Raw genomic sequence first — 19,876 nt, forward strand, 5'->3', positions numbered from 1 at the left:
GCAAGGTTTGTGCCATCAGGTGTTCTTTTCCAGTGAACATGCAGCCGAACACCTTCTGATTTCTAACAAGTCAAAAGAGACTCTAGCTACACCCTGGTCCCTTGCTGTATCAACTTTTCTTCACAGGGTGTTCTGCATGTATCGAACTCCTTCATCCTTGGAACGTTCTATGTATGCTATCGGGCCTAACCCTATTGTAAAGTCCTGCAGTGTAACAGGAAAAACTTTGCTTTGGTTCCAGTAGGAATGCAAGCCTCCTTTATCCTGTAGGTATGGGGTCCTTGGGTAAGAGTTTCTAGAAGGAAGGTGAAGCAGATTGCGTTTTTTAGTGTAGCTCCAATGAGGGCAATGAGGCAGACTTCCATGGCATGTAGGACGTGAGAGAACAGAATCCCTGGAGCTGTTGGAGCGCTGAGGACATCTAGCTTCTTAAGGAAGGGTGCAGCGAGTTGCCCTACACTCTGAATACGTAGAGTTACTGGGAAAGGCTTTTATGTCTGGATGTGTCCTGGAAGGGCAAAGGAGACTGCTGGTACTCACTGTATTTGCAAGAAAAAGGGAGCCTACACGAGGGTGCCTAGTGTCAGGAAAAGTGAAGAAACGTTAAAGTAGAGCAGAACTGCGAATACGACCTAATGGAAACTGCTAAGCGCTTTCGCTTCAGGAGGGCTTTTCAGGCCTTAGCTTGAGGCAAGTACTCACGTCAAGTTTCCCTGTAGCTCTAGAGCATGACAGGAGGAGCTCCCACCCATGCTATGGAAGTACCGTGTTTCCTTAGAGAAAACTCCTTTTCTTTCCAGAGAGCTGCCTGCAGTGACTAGTGGCCAGTCAAAAACAGTGTTATTTAGGTATCTTCAGTGCAGCGTGGATAGAGCTTTTCAACTGGGAAAGCAAGGTTTGTGCTCTCAGGTGTTCTTTTCCAGTGAACATGCAGCCGAACACCTTCTGATTTCTAACAAGTCAAAAGAGACTCTAGCTACACCCTTGTCCCTTGCTGAATCAACTTTTCTTCACAGGGTGTTCTGCATGTATCGAACGCCCTCATTCTTGGAAAGTTCTATGTATGCTATCAGGCCTAAGCCTATTTTCAAGCCCTGCAGTGTACCAGGAAAAACTGTGCTTTGGTTGCAGTAGGAATGCAAGCCTCCTTTCTCCTGTAGCTATGGGGTCCTTGGGTAAGAGTTCCTAGAGGACGGCGAAGCAGATTGCTTTTTTTAGTGTAGGTCCAATGAGGGCAATGAGGCAGACTTCCATGGCATGTAGGACGTGCGAGAACAGAATCCCTGGAGCTGTTGAAGAGCTGAGTCCACCTAGCTTCTTAAGGAAGGGTGCAGCGAGTTGCCCTACACTCTGAATACGTAGAGTTACTGGGAAAGGCTTTTATGTCTGGATGTGTCCTGGAAGGGCAAAGGAGACTGCTGGTACTCACTGTATTTGCAAGAAAAAGGGTGCCTACACGAGGGTGCCTAGTGTCAGGAAAAGTGAAGAAACGTTAAAGTAGAGCAGAACTGCGAATACGACCTAGTGGAAACTGCTAAGCGCTTTCGCTTCAGGAGGGCTTTTCAGGCCTTGGCTTGAGGCAAGTACTCACGTCAAGTTTCCCTGTAGCTCTAGAGCATGACAGGAGGAGCTCCCCCACATGCTATGGAAGCACCGTGTTTCCTTAGAGAAAACGCCTTTTCTTTCCAGAGGGCTCCCTACAGTGACTAGAGGCCAGTCAAAAACAGTGTTATTTAGGGATCTTCAGGCTAGCATGGATAGTGATTTAAAATGGGAAAGCAAGGCTTGTGCCATCAGGTCTTCTATTCCGGTGAACATGCAGCCAAAACCCTTCTGATTTCTTACAAGTCAAAAGAGACTCTAGCTACACCCTTGTCCCTTGCTGAATCAACTTTTCTTCACAGGGTGTTCTACATGTATCGAACGCCCTCATTCTTGGAAAGTTCTATGTATGCTATCAGGCCTAAGCCTATTTTCAAGCCCTGCAGTGTACCAGGAAAAACTGTGCTTTGGTTGCAGTAGGAATGCAAGCCTCCTTTCTCCTGTAGGTATGGGGTCCTTGGGTCAGAGTGCCTAGAGGACGGCGAAGCAGATTGTGTTTCTTAGTGTAGGTCCAATGAGGGCAATGAGGCAGACTTCCATGGCATGTAGGACGTGCGAGAACAGAATCCCTGGAGCTGTTGAAGAGCTGAGTCCACCTAGCTTCTTAAGGAAGGGTGCAGCGAGTTGCCCTACACTCTGAATACGTAGAGTTACTGGGAAAGGCTTTTATGTCTGGATGTGTCCTGGAAGGGCAAAGGAGACTGCTGGTACTCACTGTATTTGCAAGAAAAAGGGTGCCTACACGAGGGTGCCTAGTGTCAGGAAAAGTGAAGAAACGTTAAAGTAGAGCAGAACTGCGAATACGACCTAATGGAAGCTGCTAAGCGCTTTCGCTTCAGGAGGGCTTTTCAGGCCTTAGCTTGAGGCAAGTACTCACGTCAAGTTTCCCTGTAGCTCTAGAGCATGACAGGAGGAGCTCCCACCCATGCTATGGAAGCACCGTGTTTCCTTAGAGAAAACTCCTTTTCTTTCCAGAGGGCTGCCTGCAGTGACTAGAGGCCAGTCAAAAACAGTGTTATTTAGGTATCTTCAGTGCAGCGTGGATAGAGGTTTTAAAATGGAAACGCAAGGTTTGTGCTCTCAGGTGTTCTTTTCCAGTGAACATGCAGCCGAACACCTTCTGATTTCTAACAAGTCAAAAGAGACTCTAGCTACACCCTGGTCCCTTGCTGAATCAACTTTTCTTCACAGGGTGTTCTGCATGTATCGAACGCCCTCATTCTTGGAAAGTTCTATGTATGCTATCAGGCCTAAGCCTATTTTCAAGCCCTACAGTGCACCAGGAAAAACTGTGCTTTGGTTGCAGTAGGAATGCAAGCCTCCTTTCTCCTGTAGGTATGGGGTCCTTGGGTCAGAGTTCCTAGAGGACGGCGAAGCAGATTGTGTTTCTTAGTGTAGGTCCAATGAGGGCAATGAGGCAGACTTCCATGGCATGTAGGACGTGCGAGAACAGAATCCCTGGAGCTGTTGAAGAGCTGAGTCCACCTAGCTTCTTAAGGAAGGGTGCAGCGAGTTGCCCTACACTCTGAATACGTAGAGTTACTGGGAAAGTCTTTTATGTCTGGATGTGTCCTGGAAGGGCAAAGGAGACTGCTGGTACTCACTGTATTTGCAAGAAAAAGGGTGCCTACACGAGGGTGCCTAGTGTCTAGAAAAGTGAAGAAACGTTAAAGTATAGCAGAACTGCGAATACGACCTAATGGAAACTGTTAAGCACTTTCGCTTCAGCAGGGCTTTTCAGGCCTTAGCTTGAGGCAAGTACTCACGTCAAGTTTCCCTGTAGCTCTAGAGCATGACAGGAGGAGCTCCCACCCATGCTATGGAAACACCGTGTTTCCTTAGAGAAAACTCCTTTTCTTTCCAGAGGGCTGCCTGCAGTGACTAGAGGCCAGTCAAAAACAGTGTTATTTAGGTATCTTCAGTGCAGCGTGGATAGAGGTTTTAAAATGGAAACGCAAGGTTTGTGCTCTCAGGTGTTCTTTTCCAGTGAACATGCAGCCGAACACCTTCTGATTTCTAACAAGTCAAAAGAGACTCTAGCTACACACTTGTCCCTTGCTGAATCAACTTTTCTTCACAGGGTGTTCTGCATGTATCGAACTCCCTCATCCTTGGAACGTTCTATGTATGCTATCGGGCCTAACCCTATTCTAAAGTCCTGCAGTGTAACAGGAAAATATTTGCTTTGGTTCCAGTAGGAATGCAAGCCTCTTTAACCTGTAGGTATGGTGTCCTTGGGTAAGAGTTCCTAGAAGGAAGGCGAAGCAGATTGCTTTTTTTAGTGTAGGTCCAATGAGGGCAATGAGGCAGACTTCCATGGCATGTAGGACGTGCGAGAACAGAATCCCTGGAGCTGTTGAAGATCTGAGTCCACCTAGCTTCTAAAGGAAGGGTGCAGCGAGTTGCCCTACACTCTGAATACGTACAGTTACTGGGAAAGGCTTTTATGTCTGGATGTGTCCTGGAAGGGCAAAGGAGACTGCTGGTACTCACTGTATTTGCAAGAAAAAGGGTGCCTACACGAGGGTGCCTAGTGTCAGGAAAAGTGAAGAAACGTTAAAGTAGAGCAGAACTGCGAATACGACCTAATGGAAACTGCTAAGCGCTTTCGCTTCAGGAGGGCTTTTCAGGCCTTAGCTTGAGGCAAGTACTCACGTCAAGTTTCCCTGTAGCTCTAGAGCATGACAGGAGGAGCTCCCACCCATGCTATGGAAGCACCGTGTTTCCTTAGAGAAAACTCCTTTTCTTTCCAGAGGGCTGCCTGCAGTGACTAGTGGCCAGTCAAAAACAGTGTTATTTAGGTATCTTCAGTGCAGCGTGGATAGAGCTTTTCAACTGGGAAAGCAAGGTTTGTGCTCTCAGGTGTTCTTTTCCAGTGAACATGCAGCCGAACACCTTCTGATTTCTAACAAGTCAAAAGAGACTCTAGCTACACCCTTGTCCCTTGCTGAATCAACTTTTCTTCACAGGGTGTTCTGCATGTATCGAACGCCCTCATTCTTGGAAAGTTCTATGTATGCTATCAGGCCTAAGCCTATTTTCAAGCCCTGCAGTGTACCAGGAAAAACTGTGCTTTGGTTGCAGTAGGAATGCAAGCCTCCTTTCTCCTGTAGGTATGGGGTCCTTGGGTCAGAGTTCCTAGAGGACGGCGAAGCAGATTGTGTTTCTTAGTGTAGGTCCAATGAGGACAATGAGGCAGACTTCCATGGCATGTAGGACGTGCGAGAACAGAATCCCTGGAGCTGTTGAAGAGCTGAGTCCACCTAGCTTCTTAAGGAAGGGTGCAGCGAGTTGCCCTACACTCTGAATACGTAGAGTTACTGGGAAAGGCTTTTATGTCTGGATGTGTCCTGGAAGGGGAAAGGAGACTGCTGGTACTCACTGTATTTGCAAGAAAAAGGGTGCCTACACGAGGGTGCCTAGTGTCAGGAAAAGTGAAGAAACGTTAAAGTAGAGCAGAACTGCGAATACGACCTAATGGAAACTGCTAAGCGCTTTCGCTTCAGCAGGGCTTTTCAGGCCTTAGCTTGAGGCAAGTACTCACGTCAAGATTCCCTGTAGCTCTAGAGCATGACAGGAGGAGCTCCCACCCATGCTATGGAAGCACCGTGTTTTCTTAGAGAAAACTCCTTTTCTTTCCAGAGGGCTGCCTGCAGTGACTAGAGGCCAGTCAAAAACAGTGTTATTTAGGTATCTTCAGTGCAGCATGGATAGAGCTTTTAAAATGGAAACGCAAGGTTTGTGCCATCAGGTGTTCTTTTCCAGTGAACATGCAGCCGAACACCTTCTGATTTCTAACAAGTCAAAAGAGACTCTAGCTACACCCTGGTCCCTTGCTGTATCAACTTTTCTTCACAGGGTGTTCTGCATGTATCGAACTCCTTCATCCTTGGAACGTTCTATGTATGCTATCGGGCCTAACCCTATTGTAAAGTCCTGCAGTGTAACAGGAAAAACTTTGCTTTGGTTCCAGTAGGAATGCAAGCCTCCTTTATCCTGTAGGTATGGGGTCCTTGGGTAAGAGTTTCTAGAAGGAAGGTGAAGCAGATTGCGTTTTTTAGTGTAGCTCCAATGAGGGCAATGAGGCAGACTTCCATGGCATGTAGGACGTGAGAGAACAGAATCCCTGGAGCTGTTGGAGCGCTGAGGACATCTAGCTTCTTAAGGAAGGGTGCAGCGAATTGCCCTGCACTCTGAATACGTAGAGTTACTGGGAAAGGCTTTTATGTCTGGATGTGTCCTGGAAGGGCAAAGGAGACTGCTGGTACTCACTGTATTTGCAAGAAAAAGGGTGCCTACACGAGGGTGCCTAGTGTCAGGAAAAGTGAAGAAACGTTAAAGTAGAGCAGAACTGCGAATACGACCTAATGGAAACTGCTAAGCGCTTTCGCTTCAGGAGGGCTTTTCAGGCCTTAGCTTGAGGCAAGTACTCACGTCAAGTTTCCCTGTAGCTCTAGAGCATGACAGGAGGAGCTCCCACCCATGCTATGGAAGTACCGTGTTTCCTTAGAGAAAACTCCTTTTCTTTCCAGAGAGCTGCCTGCAGTGACTAGTGGCCAATCAAAAACAGTGTTATTTAGGTATCTTCAGTGCAGCGTGGATAGAGCTTTTCAACTGGGAAAGCAAGGTTTGTGCTCTCAGGTGTTCTTTTCCAGTGAACATGCAGCCGAACACCTTCTGATTTCTAACAAGTCAAAAGAGACTCTAGCTACACCCTTGTCCCTTGCTGAATCAACTTTTCTTCACAGGGTGTTCTGCATGTATCGAACGCCCTCATTCTTGGAAAGTTCTATGTATGCTATCAGGCCTAAGCCTATTTTCAAGCCCTGCAGTGTACCAGGAAAAACTGTGCTTTGGTTGCAGTAGGAATGCAAGCTTCCTTTCTCCTGTAGGTATGGGGTCCTTGGGTCAGAGTTCCTAGAGGACGGCGAAGCAGATTGTGTTTCTTAGTGTAGGTCCAATGAGGGCAATGAGGCAGACTTCCATGGCATGTAGGACGTGCGAGAACAGAATCCCTGGAGCTGTTGAAGAGCTGAGTCCACCTAGCTTCTTAAGGAAGGGTGCAGCGAGTTGCCCTACACTCTGAATACGTAGAGTTACTGGGAAAGGCTTTTATGTCTGGATGTGTCCTGGAAGGGAAAAGGAGACTGCTGGTACTCACTGTATTTGCAAGAAAAAGGGTGCCTACACGAGGGTGCCTAGTGTCTAGAAAAGTGAAGAAACGTTAAAGTATAGCAGAACTGCGAATACGACCTAATGGAAACTGTTAAGCACTTTCGCTTCAGCAGGGCTTTTCAGGCCTTAGCTTGAGGCAAGTACTCACGTCAAGTTTCCCTGTAGCTCTAGAGAATGACAGGAGGAGCTCCCAGCCATGCTATGGAAGCACCGTGTTTTCTTAGAGAAAACTCCTTTTCTTTCCAGAGGGCTGCCTGCAGTGACTAGAGGCCAGTCAAAAACAGTGTTAATTAGGTATCTTCAGTGCAGCATGGATAGAGCTTTTAAAATGGAAACGCAAGGTTTGTGCCATCAGGTGTTCTTTTCCAGTGAACATGCAGCCGAAAACCTTCTGATTTCTAACAAGTCAAAAGAGACTCTAGCTACACCCTGGTCCCTTGCTGTATCAACTTTCTTCACAGGGTGTTCTGCATGTATCGAACTCCTTCATCCTTGGAACGTTCTATGTATGCTATCGGGCCTAACCCTATTGTAAAGTCCTGCAGTGTAACAGGAAAAACTTTGCTTTGGTTCCAGTAGAAATGCAAGCCTCCTTTATCCTGTAGGTATGGGGTCCTTGGGTAAGAGTTTCTAGAAGGAAGGCGAAGCAGATTGCGTTTTTTAGTGTAGCTCCAATGAGGGCAATGAGGCAGACTTCCATGGCATGTAGGACGTGAGAGAACAGAATCCCTGGAGCTGTTGGAGCGCTGAGGACATCTAGCTTTACCAAGGAAGAGTGCAGTGTGTTGCCCTCCCCTCTGAATACATTGACTGACTGGGAAAGGCTTACTAGGCCTGGATGTTTCTTAGAAGGGCAGAGGAGCCTGCTGGTACTCACTGTATTTGTAGGCAAAAGGGTGCCTACACGAGGGTGCCTAGTGTCTAGAAAAGTGAAGAAACGTTAAAGTAGAGCAGAACTGCGAATACGACCTAATGGAAACTGCTACACGCTTTTGCTTCAGCAGGGCTTTTCAGGCCTTAGCTTGAGGCAAGTACTCACGTCAAGTTTCCCTGTAGCTCTAGAGCATGACAGGAGGAGCTCCCACCCATGCTATGGAAGCACCGTGTTTCCTTAGAGAAAACTCCTTTTCTTTCCAGAGGGCTGCCTGCTGTGACTAGAGGCCAGTCAAAAACAGTGTTATTTAGGTATCTTCAGTGCAGCGTGGATAGAGGTTTTAAAATGGAAACGCAAGGTTTGTGCTCTCAGGTGTTCTTTTCCAGTGAACATGCAGCCGAACACCTTCTGATTTCTAACAAGTCAAAAGAGACTCTAGCTACACCCTGGTCCCTTGCTGAATCAACTTTTCTTCACAGGGTGTTCTGCATGTATCGAACTCCCTCATCCTTGGAACGTTCTATGTATGCTATCGGGCCTAACCCTATTGTAAAGTCCTGCAGTGTAACAGGAAAAACTTTGCTTTGGTTCCAGTAGGAATGCAAGCCTCCTTTATCCTGTAGGTATGGGGTCCTTGGGTAAGAGTTTCTAGAAGGAAGGTGAAGCAGATTGCGTTTTTTAGTGTAGCTCCAATGAGGGCAATGAGGCAGACTTCCATGGCATGTAGGACGTGAGAGAACAGAATCCCTGGAGCTGTTGGAGCGCTGAGGACATCTAGCTTCTTAAGGAAGGGTGCAGCGAATTGCCCTGCACTCTGAATACGTAGAGTTACTGGGAAAGGCTTTTATGTCTGGATGTGTCCTGGAAGGGCAAAGGAGACTGCTGGTACTCACTGTATTTGCAAGAAAAAGGGTGCCTACACGAGGGTGCCTAGTGTCAGGAAAAGTGAAGAAACGTTAAAGTAGAGCAGAACTGCGAATACGACCTAATGGAAACTGCTAAGCGCTTTCGCTTCAGGAGGGCTTTTCAGGCCTTAGCTTGAGGCAAGTACTCACGTCAAGTTTCCCTGTAGCTCTAGAGCATGACAGGAGGAGCTCCCACCCATGCTATGGAAGTACCGTGTTTCCTTAGAGAAAACTCCTTTTCTTTCCAGAGAGCTGCCTGCAGTGACTAGTGGCCAATCAAAAACAGTGTTATTTAGGTATCTTCAGTGCAGCGTGGATAGAGCTTTTCAACTGGGAAAGCAAGGTTTGTGCTCTCAGGTGTTCTTTTCCAGTGAACATGCAGCCGAACACCTTCTGATTTCTAACAAGTCAAAAGAGACTCTAGCTACACCCTTGTCCCTTGCTGAATCAACTTTTCTTCACAGGGTGTTCTGCATGTATCGAACGCCCTCATTCTTGGAAAGTTCTATGTATGCTATCAGGCCTAAGCCTATTTTCAAGCCCTGCAGTGTACCAGGAAAAACTGTGCTTTGGTTGCAGTAGGAATGCAAGCTTCCTTTCTCCTGTAGGTATGGGGTCCTTGGGTCAGAGTTCCTAGAGGACGGCGAAGCAGATTGTGTTTCTTAGTGTAGGTCCAATGAGGGCAATGAGGCAGACTTCCATGGCATGTAGGACGTGCGAGAACAGAATCCCTGGAGCTGTTGAAGAGCTGAGTCCACCTAGCTTCTTAAGGAAGGGTGCAGCGAGTTGCCCTACACTCTGAATACGTAGAGTTACTGGGAAAGGCTTTTATGTCTGGATGTGTCCTGGAAGGGAAAAGGAGACTGCTGGTACTCACTGTATTTGCAAGAAAAAGGGTGCCTACACGAGGGTGCCTAGTGTCTAGAAAAGTGAAGAAACGTTAAAGTATAGCAGAACTGCGAATACGACCTAATGGAAACTGTTAAGCACTTTCGCTTCAGCAGGGCTTTTCAGGCCTTAGCTTGAGGCAAGTACTCACGTCAAGTTTCCCTGTAGCTCTAGAGAATGACAGGAGGAGCTCCCAGCCATGCTATGGAAGCACCGTGTTTTCTTAGAGAAAACTCCTTTTCTTTCCAGAGGGCTGCCTGCAGTGACTAGAGGCCAGTCAAAAACAGTGTTAATTAGGTATCTTCAGTGCAGCATGGATAGAGCTTTTAAAATGGAAACGCAAGGTTTGTGCCATCAGGTGTTCTTTTCCAGTGAACATGCAGCCGAAAACCTTCTGATTTCTAACAAGTCAAAAGAGACTCTAGCTACACCCTGGTCCCTTGCTGTATCAACTTTCTTCACAGGGTGTTCTGCATGTATCGAACTCCTTCATCCTTGGAACGTTCTATGTATGCTATCGGGCCTAACCCTATTGTAAAGTCCTGCAGTGTAACAGGAAAAACTTTGCTTTGGTTCCAGTAGAAATGCAAGCCTCCTTTATCCTGTAGGTATGGGGTCCTTGGGTAAGAGTTTCTAGAAGGAAGGCGAAGCAGATTGCGTTTTTTAGTGTAGCTCCAATGAGGGCAATGAGGCAGACTTCCATGGCATGTAGGACGTGAGAGAACAGAATCCCTGGAGCTGTTGGAGCGCTGAGGACATCTAGCTTTACCAAGGAAGAGTGCAGTGTGTTGCCCTCCCCTCTGAATACATTGACTGACTGGGAAAGGCTTACTAGGCCTGGATGTTTCTTAGAAGGGCAGAGGAGCCTGCTGGTACTCACTGTATTTGTAGGCAAAAGGGTGCCTACACGAGGGTGCCTAGTGTCTAGAAAAGTGAAGAAACGTTAAAGTAGAGCAGAACTGCGAATACGACCTAATGGAAACTGCTACACGCTTTTGCTTCAGCAGGGCTTTTCAGGCCTTAGCTTGAGGCAAGTACTCACGTCAAGTTTCCCTGTAGCTCTAGAGCATGACAGGAGGAGCTCCCACCCATGCTATGGAAGCACCGTGTTTCCTTAGAGAAAACTCCTTTTCTTTCCAGAGGGCTGCCTGCTGTGACTAGAGGCCAGTCAAAAACAGTGTTATTTAGGTATCTTCAGTGCAGCGTGGATAGAGGTTTTAAAATGGAAACGCAAGGTTTGTGCTCTCAGGTGTTCTTTTCCAGTGAACATGCAGCCGAACACCTTCTGATTTCTAACAAGTCAAAAGAGACTCTAGCTACACCCTGGTCCCTTGCTGAATCAACTTTTCTTCACAGGGTGTTCTGCATGTATCGAACTCCCTCATCCTTGGAACGTTCTATGTATGCTATCGGGCCTAACCCTATTCTAAAGTCCTGCAGTGTAACAGGAAAATATTTGCTTTGGTTCCAGTAGGAATGCAAGCCTCTTTAACCTGTAGGTATGGTGTCCTTGGGTAAGAGTTCCTAGAAGGAAGGCGAAGCAGATTGCTTATTTTAGTGTAGGTCCAATGAGGGCAATGAGGCAGACTTCCATGGCATGTAGGACGTGCGAGAACAGAATCCCTGGAGCTGTTGAAGAGCTGAGTCCACCTAGCTTCTTAAGGAAGGGTGCAGCGAGTTGCCCTACACTCTGAATACGTAGAGTTACTGGGAAAGGCTTTTATGTCTGGATGTGTCCTGGAAGGGCAAAGGAGACTGCTGGTACTCACTGTATTTGCAAGAAAAAGGGTGCCTACACGAGGGTGCCTAGTGTCAGGAAAAGTGAAGAAACGTTAAAGTAGAGCAGAACTGCGAATACGACCTAATGGAAACTGCTAAGCGCTTTCGCTTCAGGAGGGCTTTTCAGGCCTTAGCTTGAGGCAAGTACTCACGTCAAGTTTCCCTGTAGCTCTAGAGCATGACAGGAGGAGCTCCCACCCATGCTATGGAAGCACCGTGTTTCCTTAGAGAAAACTCCTTTTCTTTCCAGAGGGCTGCCTGCAGTGACTAGAGGCCAGTCAAAAACAGTGTTATTTAGGTATCTTCAGTGCAGCGTGGATAGAGCTTTTCAACTGGGAAAGCAAGGTTTGTGCTCTCCGGTGTTCTTTTCCAGTGAACATGCAGCCGAACACCTTCTGATTTCTAACAAGTCAAAAGAGACTCTAGCTACACCCTTGTCCCTTGCTGAATCAACTTTTCTTCACAGGGTGTTCTGCATGTATCGAACGCCCTCATTCTTGGAAAGTTCTATGTATGCTATCAGGCCTAAGCCTATTTTCAAGCCCTGCAGTGTACCAGGAAAAACTGTGCTTTGGTTGCAGTAGGAATGCAAGCCTCCTTTCTCCTGTAGGTATGGGGTCCTTGGGTCAGAGTTCCTAGAGGACGGCGAAGCAGATTGTGTTTCTTAGTGTAAGTCCAATGAGGACAATGAGGCAGACTTCCATGGCATGTAGGACGTGCGAGAACAGAATCCCTGGAGCTGTTGAAGAGCTGAGTCCACCTAGCTTCTTAAGGAAGGGTGCAGCGAGTTGCCCTACACTCTGAATACGTAGAGTTACTGGGAAAGGCTTTTATGTCTGGATGTGTCCTGGAAGGGGAAAGGAGACTGCTGGTACTCACTGTATTTGCAAGAAAAAGGGTGCCTACAAGAGGGTGCCTAGTGTCAGGAAAAGTGAAGAAACGTTAAAGTAGAGCAGAACTGCGAATACGACCTAATGGAAACTGCTAAGCACTTTCGCTTCAGCAGGGCTTTTCAGGCCTTAGCTTGAGGCAAGTACTCACGTCAAGATTCCCTGTAGCTCTAGAGCATGACAGGAGGAGCTCCCACCCATGCTATGGAAGCACCGTGTTTTCTTAGAGAAAACTCCTTTTCTTTCCAGAGGGCTGCCTGCAGTGACTAGAGGCCAGTCAAAAACAGTGTTATTTAGGTATCTTCAGTGCAGCATGGATAGAGCTTTTAAAATGGAAACGCAAGGTTTGTGCCATCAGGTGTTCTTTTCCAGTGAACATGCAGCCGAACACCTTCTGATTTCTAACAAGTCAAAAGAGACTCTAGCTACACCCTGGTCCCTTGCTGTATCAACTTTTCTTCACAGGGTGTTCTGCATGTATCGAACTCCTTCATCCTTGGAACGTTCTATGTATGCTATCGGGCCTAACCCTATTGTAAAGTCCTGCAGTGTAACAGGAAAAACTTTGCTTTGGTTCCAGTAGGAATGCAAGCCTCCTTTATCCTGTAGGTATGGGGTCCTTGGGTAAGAGTTTCTAGAAGGAAGGTGAAGCAGATTGCGTTTTTTAGTGTAGCTCCAATGAGGGCAATGAGGCAGACTTCCATGGCATGTAGGACGTGAGAGAACAGAATCCCTGGAGCTGTTGGAGCGCTGAGGACATCTAGCTTCTTAAGGAAGGGTGCAGCGAGTTGCCCTACACTCTGAATACGTAGAGTTACTGGGAAAGGCTTTTATGTCTGGATGTGTCCTGGAAGGGCAAAGGAGACTGCTGGTACTCACTGTATTTGCAAGAAAAAGGGTGCCTACACGAGGGTGCCTAGTGTCAGGAAAAGTGAAGAAACGTTAAAGTAGAGCAGAACTGCGAATACGACCTAGTGGAAACTGCTAAGCGCTTTCGCTTCAGGAGGGCTTTTCAGGCCTTAGCTTGAGGCAAGTACTCACGTCAAGTTTCCCTGTAGCTCTAGAGCATGACAGGAGGAGCTCCCCCACATGCTATGGAAGCACCGTGTTTCCTTAGAGAAAACGCCTTTTCTTTCCAGAGGGCTCCCTACAGTGACTAGAGGCCAGTCAAAAACAGTGTTATTTAGGGATCTTCAGGCTAGCATGGATAGTGATTTAAAATGGGAAAGCAAGGCTTGTGCCATCAGGTCTTCTATTCCGGTGAACATGCAGCCAAAACCCTTCTGATTTCTTACAAGTCAAAAGAGACTCTAGCTACACCCTTGTCCCTTGCTGAATCAACTTTTCTTCACAGGGTGTTCTACATGTATCGAACGCCCTCATTCTTGGAAAGTTCTATGTATGCTATCAGGCCTAAGCCTATTTTCAAGCCCTGCAGTGTACCAGGAAAAACTGTGCTTAGGTTGCAGTAGGAATGCAAGCCTCCTTTCTCCTGTAGGTATGGGGTCCTAGGGTCAGAGTGCCTAGAGGACGGCGAAGCAGATTGTGTTTCTTAGTGTAGGTCCAATGAGGGCAATGAGGCAGACTTCCATGGCATGTAGGACGTGCGAGAACAGAATCCCTGGAGCTGTTGAAGAGCTGAGTCCACCTAGCTTCTTAAGGAAGGGTGCAGCGAGTTGCCCTACACTCTGAATACGTAGAGTTACTGGGAAAGGCTTTTATGTCTGGATGTGTCCTGGAAGGGGAAAGGAGACTGCTGGTACTCACTGTATTTGCAAGAAAAAGGGTGCCTACACGAGGGTGCCTAGTGTCAGGAAAAGTGAAGAAACGTTAAAGTAGAGCAGAACTGCGAATACGACCTAATGGAAGCTGCTAAGCGCTTTCGCTTCAGGAGGGCTTTTCAGGCCTTAGCTTGAGGCAAGTACTCACGTCAAGTTTCCCTGTAGCTCTAGAGCATGACAGGAGGAGCTCCCACCCATGCTATGGAAGCACCGTGTTTCCTTAGAGAAAACTCCTTTTCTTTCCAGAGGGCTGCCTGCAGTGACTAGAGGCCAGTCAAAAACAGTGTTATTTAGGTATCTTCAGTGCAGCGTGGATAGAGGTTTTAAAATGGAAACGCAAGGTTTGTGCTCTCAGGTGTTCTTTTCCAGTGAACATGCAGCCGAACACCTTCTGATTTCTAACAAGTCAAAAGACACTCTAGCTACACCCTGGTCCCTTGCTGAATCAACTTTTCTTCACAGGGTGTTCTGCATGTATCGAACGCCCTCATTCTTGGAAAGTTCTATGTATGCTATCAGGCCTAAGCCTATTTTCAAGCCCTACAGTGTACCAGGAAAAACTGTGCTTTGGTTGCAGTAGGAATGCAAGCCGCCTTTCTCCTGTAGGTATGGGGTCCTTGGGTCAGAGTTCCTAGAGGACGGCGAAGCAGATTGTGTTTCTTAGTGTAGGTCCAATGAGGGCAATGAGGCAGACTTCCATGGCATGTAGGACGTGCGAGAACAGAATCCCTGGAGCTGTTGAAGAGCTGAGTCCACCTAGCTTCTTAAGGAAGGGTGCAGCGAGTTGCCCTACACTCTGAATACGTAGAGTTACTGGGAAAGTCTTTTATGTCTGGATGTGTCCTGGAAGGGCAAAGGAGACTGCTGGTACTCACTGTATTTGCAAGAAAAAGGGTGCCTACACGAGGGTGCCTAGTGTCTAGAAAAGTGAAGAAACGTTAAAGTAGAGCAGAACTGCGAATACGACCTAATGGAAACTGTTAAGCACTTTCGCTTCAGCAGGGCTTTTCAGGCCTTAGCTTGAGGCAAGTACTCACGTCAAGTTTCCCTGTAGCTCTAGAGCATGACAGGAGGAGCTCCCACCCATGCTATGGAAGCACCGTGTTTCCTTAGAGAAAACTCCTTTTCTTTCCAGAGGGCTGCCTGCAGTGACTAGAGGCCAGTCAAAAACAGTGTTATTTAGGTATCTTCAGTGCAGCGTGGATAGAGGTTTTAAAATGGAAACGCAAGGTTTGTGCTCTCAGGTGTTCTTTTCCAGTGAACATGCAGCCGAACACCTTCTGATTTCTAACAAGTCAAAAGAGACTCTAGCTACACACTTGTCCCTTGCTGAATCAACTTTTCTTCACAGGGTGTTCTGCATGTATCGATCTCCCTCATCCTTGGAACGTTCTATGTATGCTATCGGGCCTAACCCTATTCTAAAGTCCTGCAGTGTAACAGGAAAATATTTGCTTTGGTTCCAGTAGGAATGCAAGCCTCTTTAACCTGTAGGTATGGTGTCCTTGGGTAAGAGTTCCTAGAAGGAAGGCGAAGCAGATTGCTTTTTTTAGTGTAGGTCCAATGAGGGCAATGAGGCAGACTTCCATGGCATGTAGGACGTGCGAGAACAGAATCCCTGGAGCTGTTGAAGATCTGAGTCCACCTAGCTTCTTAAGGAAGGGTGCAGCGAGTTGCCCTACACTCTGAATACGTACAGTTACTGGGAAAGGCTTTTATGTCTGGATGTGTCCTGGAAGGGCAAAGGAGACTGCTGGTACTCACTGTATTTGCAAGAAAAAGGGTGCCTACACGAGGGTGCCTAGTGTCAGGAAAAGTGAAGAAACGTTAAAGTAGAGCAGAACTGCGAATACGACCTAATGGAAACTGCTAAGCGCTTTCGCTTCAGGAGGGCTTTTCAGGCCTTAGCTTGAGGCAAGTACTCACGTCAAGTTTCCCTGTAGCTCTAGAGCATGACAGGAGGAGCTCCCACCCATGCTATGGAAGCACCGTGTTTCCTTAGAGAAAAATCCTTTTCTTTCCAGAGGGCTGCCTGCAGTGACTAGAGGCCAGTCAAAAACAGTGTTATTTAGGTATCTTCAGTGCAGCGTGGATAGAACTTTTCAACTGGGAAAGCAAGGTTTGTGCTCTCAGGTGTTCTTTTCCAGTGAACATGCAGCCGAACACCTTCTGATTTCTAACAAGTCAAAAGAGACTCTAGCTACACCCTTGTCCCTTGCTGAATCAACTTTTCTTCACAGGGTGTTCTGCATGTATCGAACGCCCTCATTCTTGGAAAGTTCTATGTATGCTATCAGGCCTAAGCCTATTTTCAAGCCCTGCAGTGTACCAGGAAAAACTGTGCTTTGGTTGCAGTAGGAATGCAAGCCTCCTTTCTCCTGTAGGTATGGGGTCTTTGGGTCAGAGTTCCTAGAGGACGGCGAAGCAGATTGTGTTTCTTAGTGTAGGTCCAATGAGGGCAATGAGGCAGACTTCCATGGCATGTAGGACGTGCGAGAACAGAATCCCTGGAGCTGTTGAAGAGCTGAGTCCACCTAGCTTCTTAAGGAAGGGTGCAGCGAGTTGCCCTACACTCTGAATACGTAGAGTTACTGGGAAAGGCTTTTATGTCTGGATGTGTCCTGGAAGGGGAAAGGAGACTGCTGGTACTCACTGTATTTGCAAGAAAAAGGGTGCCTACACGAGGGTGCCTAGTGTCAGGAAAAGTGAAGAAACGTTAAAGCAGAGCAGAACTGCGAATACGACCTAATGGAAACTGCTAAGCGCTTTCGCTTCAGCAGGGCTTTTCAGGCCTTAGCTTGAGGCAAGTACTCACGTCAAGTTTCCCTGTAGCTCTAGAGCATGACAGGAGGAGCTCCCACCCATGCTATGGAAGCACCGTGTTTTCTTAGAGAAAACTCATTTTCTTTCCAGAGGGCTGCCTGCAGTGTCTAGAGGCCAGTCAAAAACAGTGTTATTTAGGTATCTTCAATGCAGCATGGATAGAGCTTTTAAAATGGAAACGCAAGGTTTGTGCCATCAGGTGTTCTTTTCCAATGAACATGCAGCCGAACACCTTCTGATTTCTAACAAGTCAAAAGAGACACTAGCTACACCCTGGTCCCTTGCTGTATCAACTTTTCTTCACAGGGTGTTCTGCATGTATCGAACTCCTTCATCCTTGGAACGTTCTATGTATGCTATCGGGCCTAACCCTATTGTAAAGTCCTGCAGTGTAACAGGAAAAACTTTGCTTTGGTTCCAGTAGAAATGCAAGCCTCCTTTATCCTGTAGGTATGGGGTCCTTGGGTAAGAGTTTCTAGAAGGAAGGCGAAGCAGATTGCGTTTTTTAGTGTAGCTCCAATGAGGGCAAAGAGGCAGACTTCCATGGCATGTAGGACGTGAGAAAACAGAATCCCTGGAGCTCTTGGAGCGCTGAGGACATCTAGCTTTACCAAGGAAGAGTGCAGTGTGTTGCCCTCCCCTCTGAATACATTGACTGACTGGGAAAGGCTACTAGGCCTGGATGTTTCTTAGAAGGGCAGAGGAGCCTGCTGGTACTCACTGTATTTGTAGGCAAAAGGGTGCCTACACGGGGGTGCCTAGTGTCTAGAAAAGTGAAGAAAAGTTAAAGTATAGCAGAACTGCGAATACGACCTAGTGGAAACTGCTAAGCGCTTTCGCTTCAGGAGGGCTTTTCAGGCCTTAGCTTGAGGCAAGTACTCACGTCAAGTTTCCCTGTAGCTCTAGAGCATGACAGGAGGAGCTCCCCCACATGCTATGGAAGCACCGTGTTTCCTTAGAGAAAACGCCTTTTCTTTCCAGAGGGCTCCCTACAGTGACTAGAGGCCAGTCAAAAACAGTGTTATTTAGGGATCTTCAGGCTAGCATGGATAGTGATTTAAAATGGGAAAGCAGGGCTTGTGCCATCAGGTCTTCTATTCCGGTGAACATGCAGCCAAAACCCTTCTGAATTCTTACAAGTCAAAAGAGACTCTAGCTACACCCTTGTCCCTTGCTGAATCAACTTTTCTTCATAGGGTGTTCTACATGTATCGAAGGCCCTCATTCTTGGAAAGTTGTATGTATGCTATCAGGCCTAAGCCTATTTTCAAGCCCTGCAGTGTACCAGGAAAAACTGTGCTTTGGTTGCAGTAGGAATGCAAGCCTCCTTTCTCCTGTAGGTATGGGGTCCTTGGGTCAGAGTTCCTAGAGGACGGCGAAGCAGATTGTGTTTCTTAGTGTAGGTCCAATGAGGGCAATGAGGCAGACTTCCATGGCATGTAGGACGTGCGAGAACAGAATCCCTGGAGCTGTTGAAGAGCTGAGTCCACCTAGCTTCTTAAGGAAGGGTGCAGCGAGTTGCCCTACACTCTGAATACGTAGAGTTACTGGGAAAGGCTTTTATGTCTGGATGTGTCCTGGAAGGGCAAAGGAGACTGCTGGTACTCACTGTATTTGCAAGAAAAAGGGTGCCTACACGAGGGTGCCTAGTGTCTAGAAAAGTGAAGAAACGTTAAAGTATAGCAGAACTGCGAATACGACCTAATGGAAACTGTTAAGCACTTTCGCTTCAGCAGGGCTTTTCAGGCCTTAGCTTGAGGCAAGTACTCACGTCAAGTTTCCCTGTAGCTCTAGAGCATGACAGGAGGAGCTCCCACCCATGCTATGGAAGCACCGTGTTTCCTTAGAGAAAACTCCTTTTCTTTCCAGAGGGCTGCCTGCAGTGACTAGAGGCCAGTCAAAAACAGTGTTATTTAGGTATCTTCAGTGCAGCGTGGATAGAGGTTTTAAAATGGAAACGCAAGGTTTGTGCTCTCAGGTGTTCTTTTCCAGTGAACATGCAGCCGAACACCTTCTGATTTCTAACAAGTCAAAAGAGACTCTAGCTACACACTTGTCCCTTGCTGAATCAACTTTTCTTCACAGGGTGTTCTGCATGTATCGAACTCCCTCATCCTTGGAACGTTCTATGTATGCTATCGGGCCTAACCCTATTCTAAAGTCCTGCAGGGTAACAGGAAAATATTTGCTTTGGTTCCAGTAGGAATGCAAGCCTCTTTAACCTGTAGGTATGGTGTCCTTGGGTAAGAGTTCCTAGAAGGAAGGCGAAGCACATTGCTTTTTTTAGTGTAGGTCCAATGAGGGCAATGAGGCAGACTTCCATGGCATGTAGGACGTGCGAGAACAGAATCCCTGGAGCTGTTGAAGATCTGAGTCCACCTAGCTTCTTAAGGAAGGGTGCAGCGAGTTGCCCTACACTCTGAATACGTAGAGTTACTGGGAAAGGCTTTTATGTCTGGATGTGTCCTGGAAGGGCAAAGGAGACTGCTGGTACTCACTGTATTTGCAAGAAAAAGGGTGCCTACACGAGGGTGCCTAGTGTCAGGAAAAGTGAAGAAACGTTAAAGTAGAGCAGAACTGCGAATACGACCTAATGGAAACTGCTAAGCGCTTTCGCTTCAGGAGGGCTTTTCAGGCCTTAGCTTGAGGCAAGTACTCACGTCAAGTTTCCCTGTAGCTCTAGAGCATGACGGGAGGAGCTCCCACCCATGCTATGGAAGCACCGTGTTTCCTTAGAGAAAACTCCTTTTCTTTCCAGAGGGCTGCCTGCAGTGACTAGAGGCCAGTCAAAAACAGTGTTATTTAGGTATCTTCAGTGCAGCGTGGATAGAACTTTTCAACTGGGAAAGCAAGGTTTGTGCTCTCAGGTGTTCTTTTCCAGTGAACATGCAGCCGAACACCTTCTGATTTCTAACAAGTCAAAAGAGACTCTAGCTACACACTTGTCCCTTGCTGAATCAACTTTTCTTCACAGGGTGTTCTGCATGTATCGAACGCCCTCATTCTTGGAAAGTTCTATGTATGCTATCAGGCCTAAGCCTATTTTCAAGCCCTGCAGTGTACCAGGAAAAACTGTGCTTTGGTTGCAGTAGGAATGCAAGCCTCCTTTCTCCTGTAGGTATGGGGTCCTTGGGTCAGAGTTCCTAGAGGACGGCGAAG

The sequence above is a fragment of the Eschrichtius robustus genome, chromosome 21, assembly GCF_028021215.1.
Source record: "Eschrichtius robustus isolate mEscRob2 chromosome 21, mEscRob2.pri, whole genome shotgun sequence".
Taxonomy (NCBI): Eukaryota; Metazoa; Chordata; class Mammalia; order Artiodactyla; family Eschrichtiidae; genus Eschrichtius; species Eschrichtius robustus.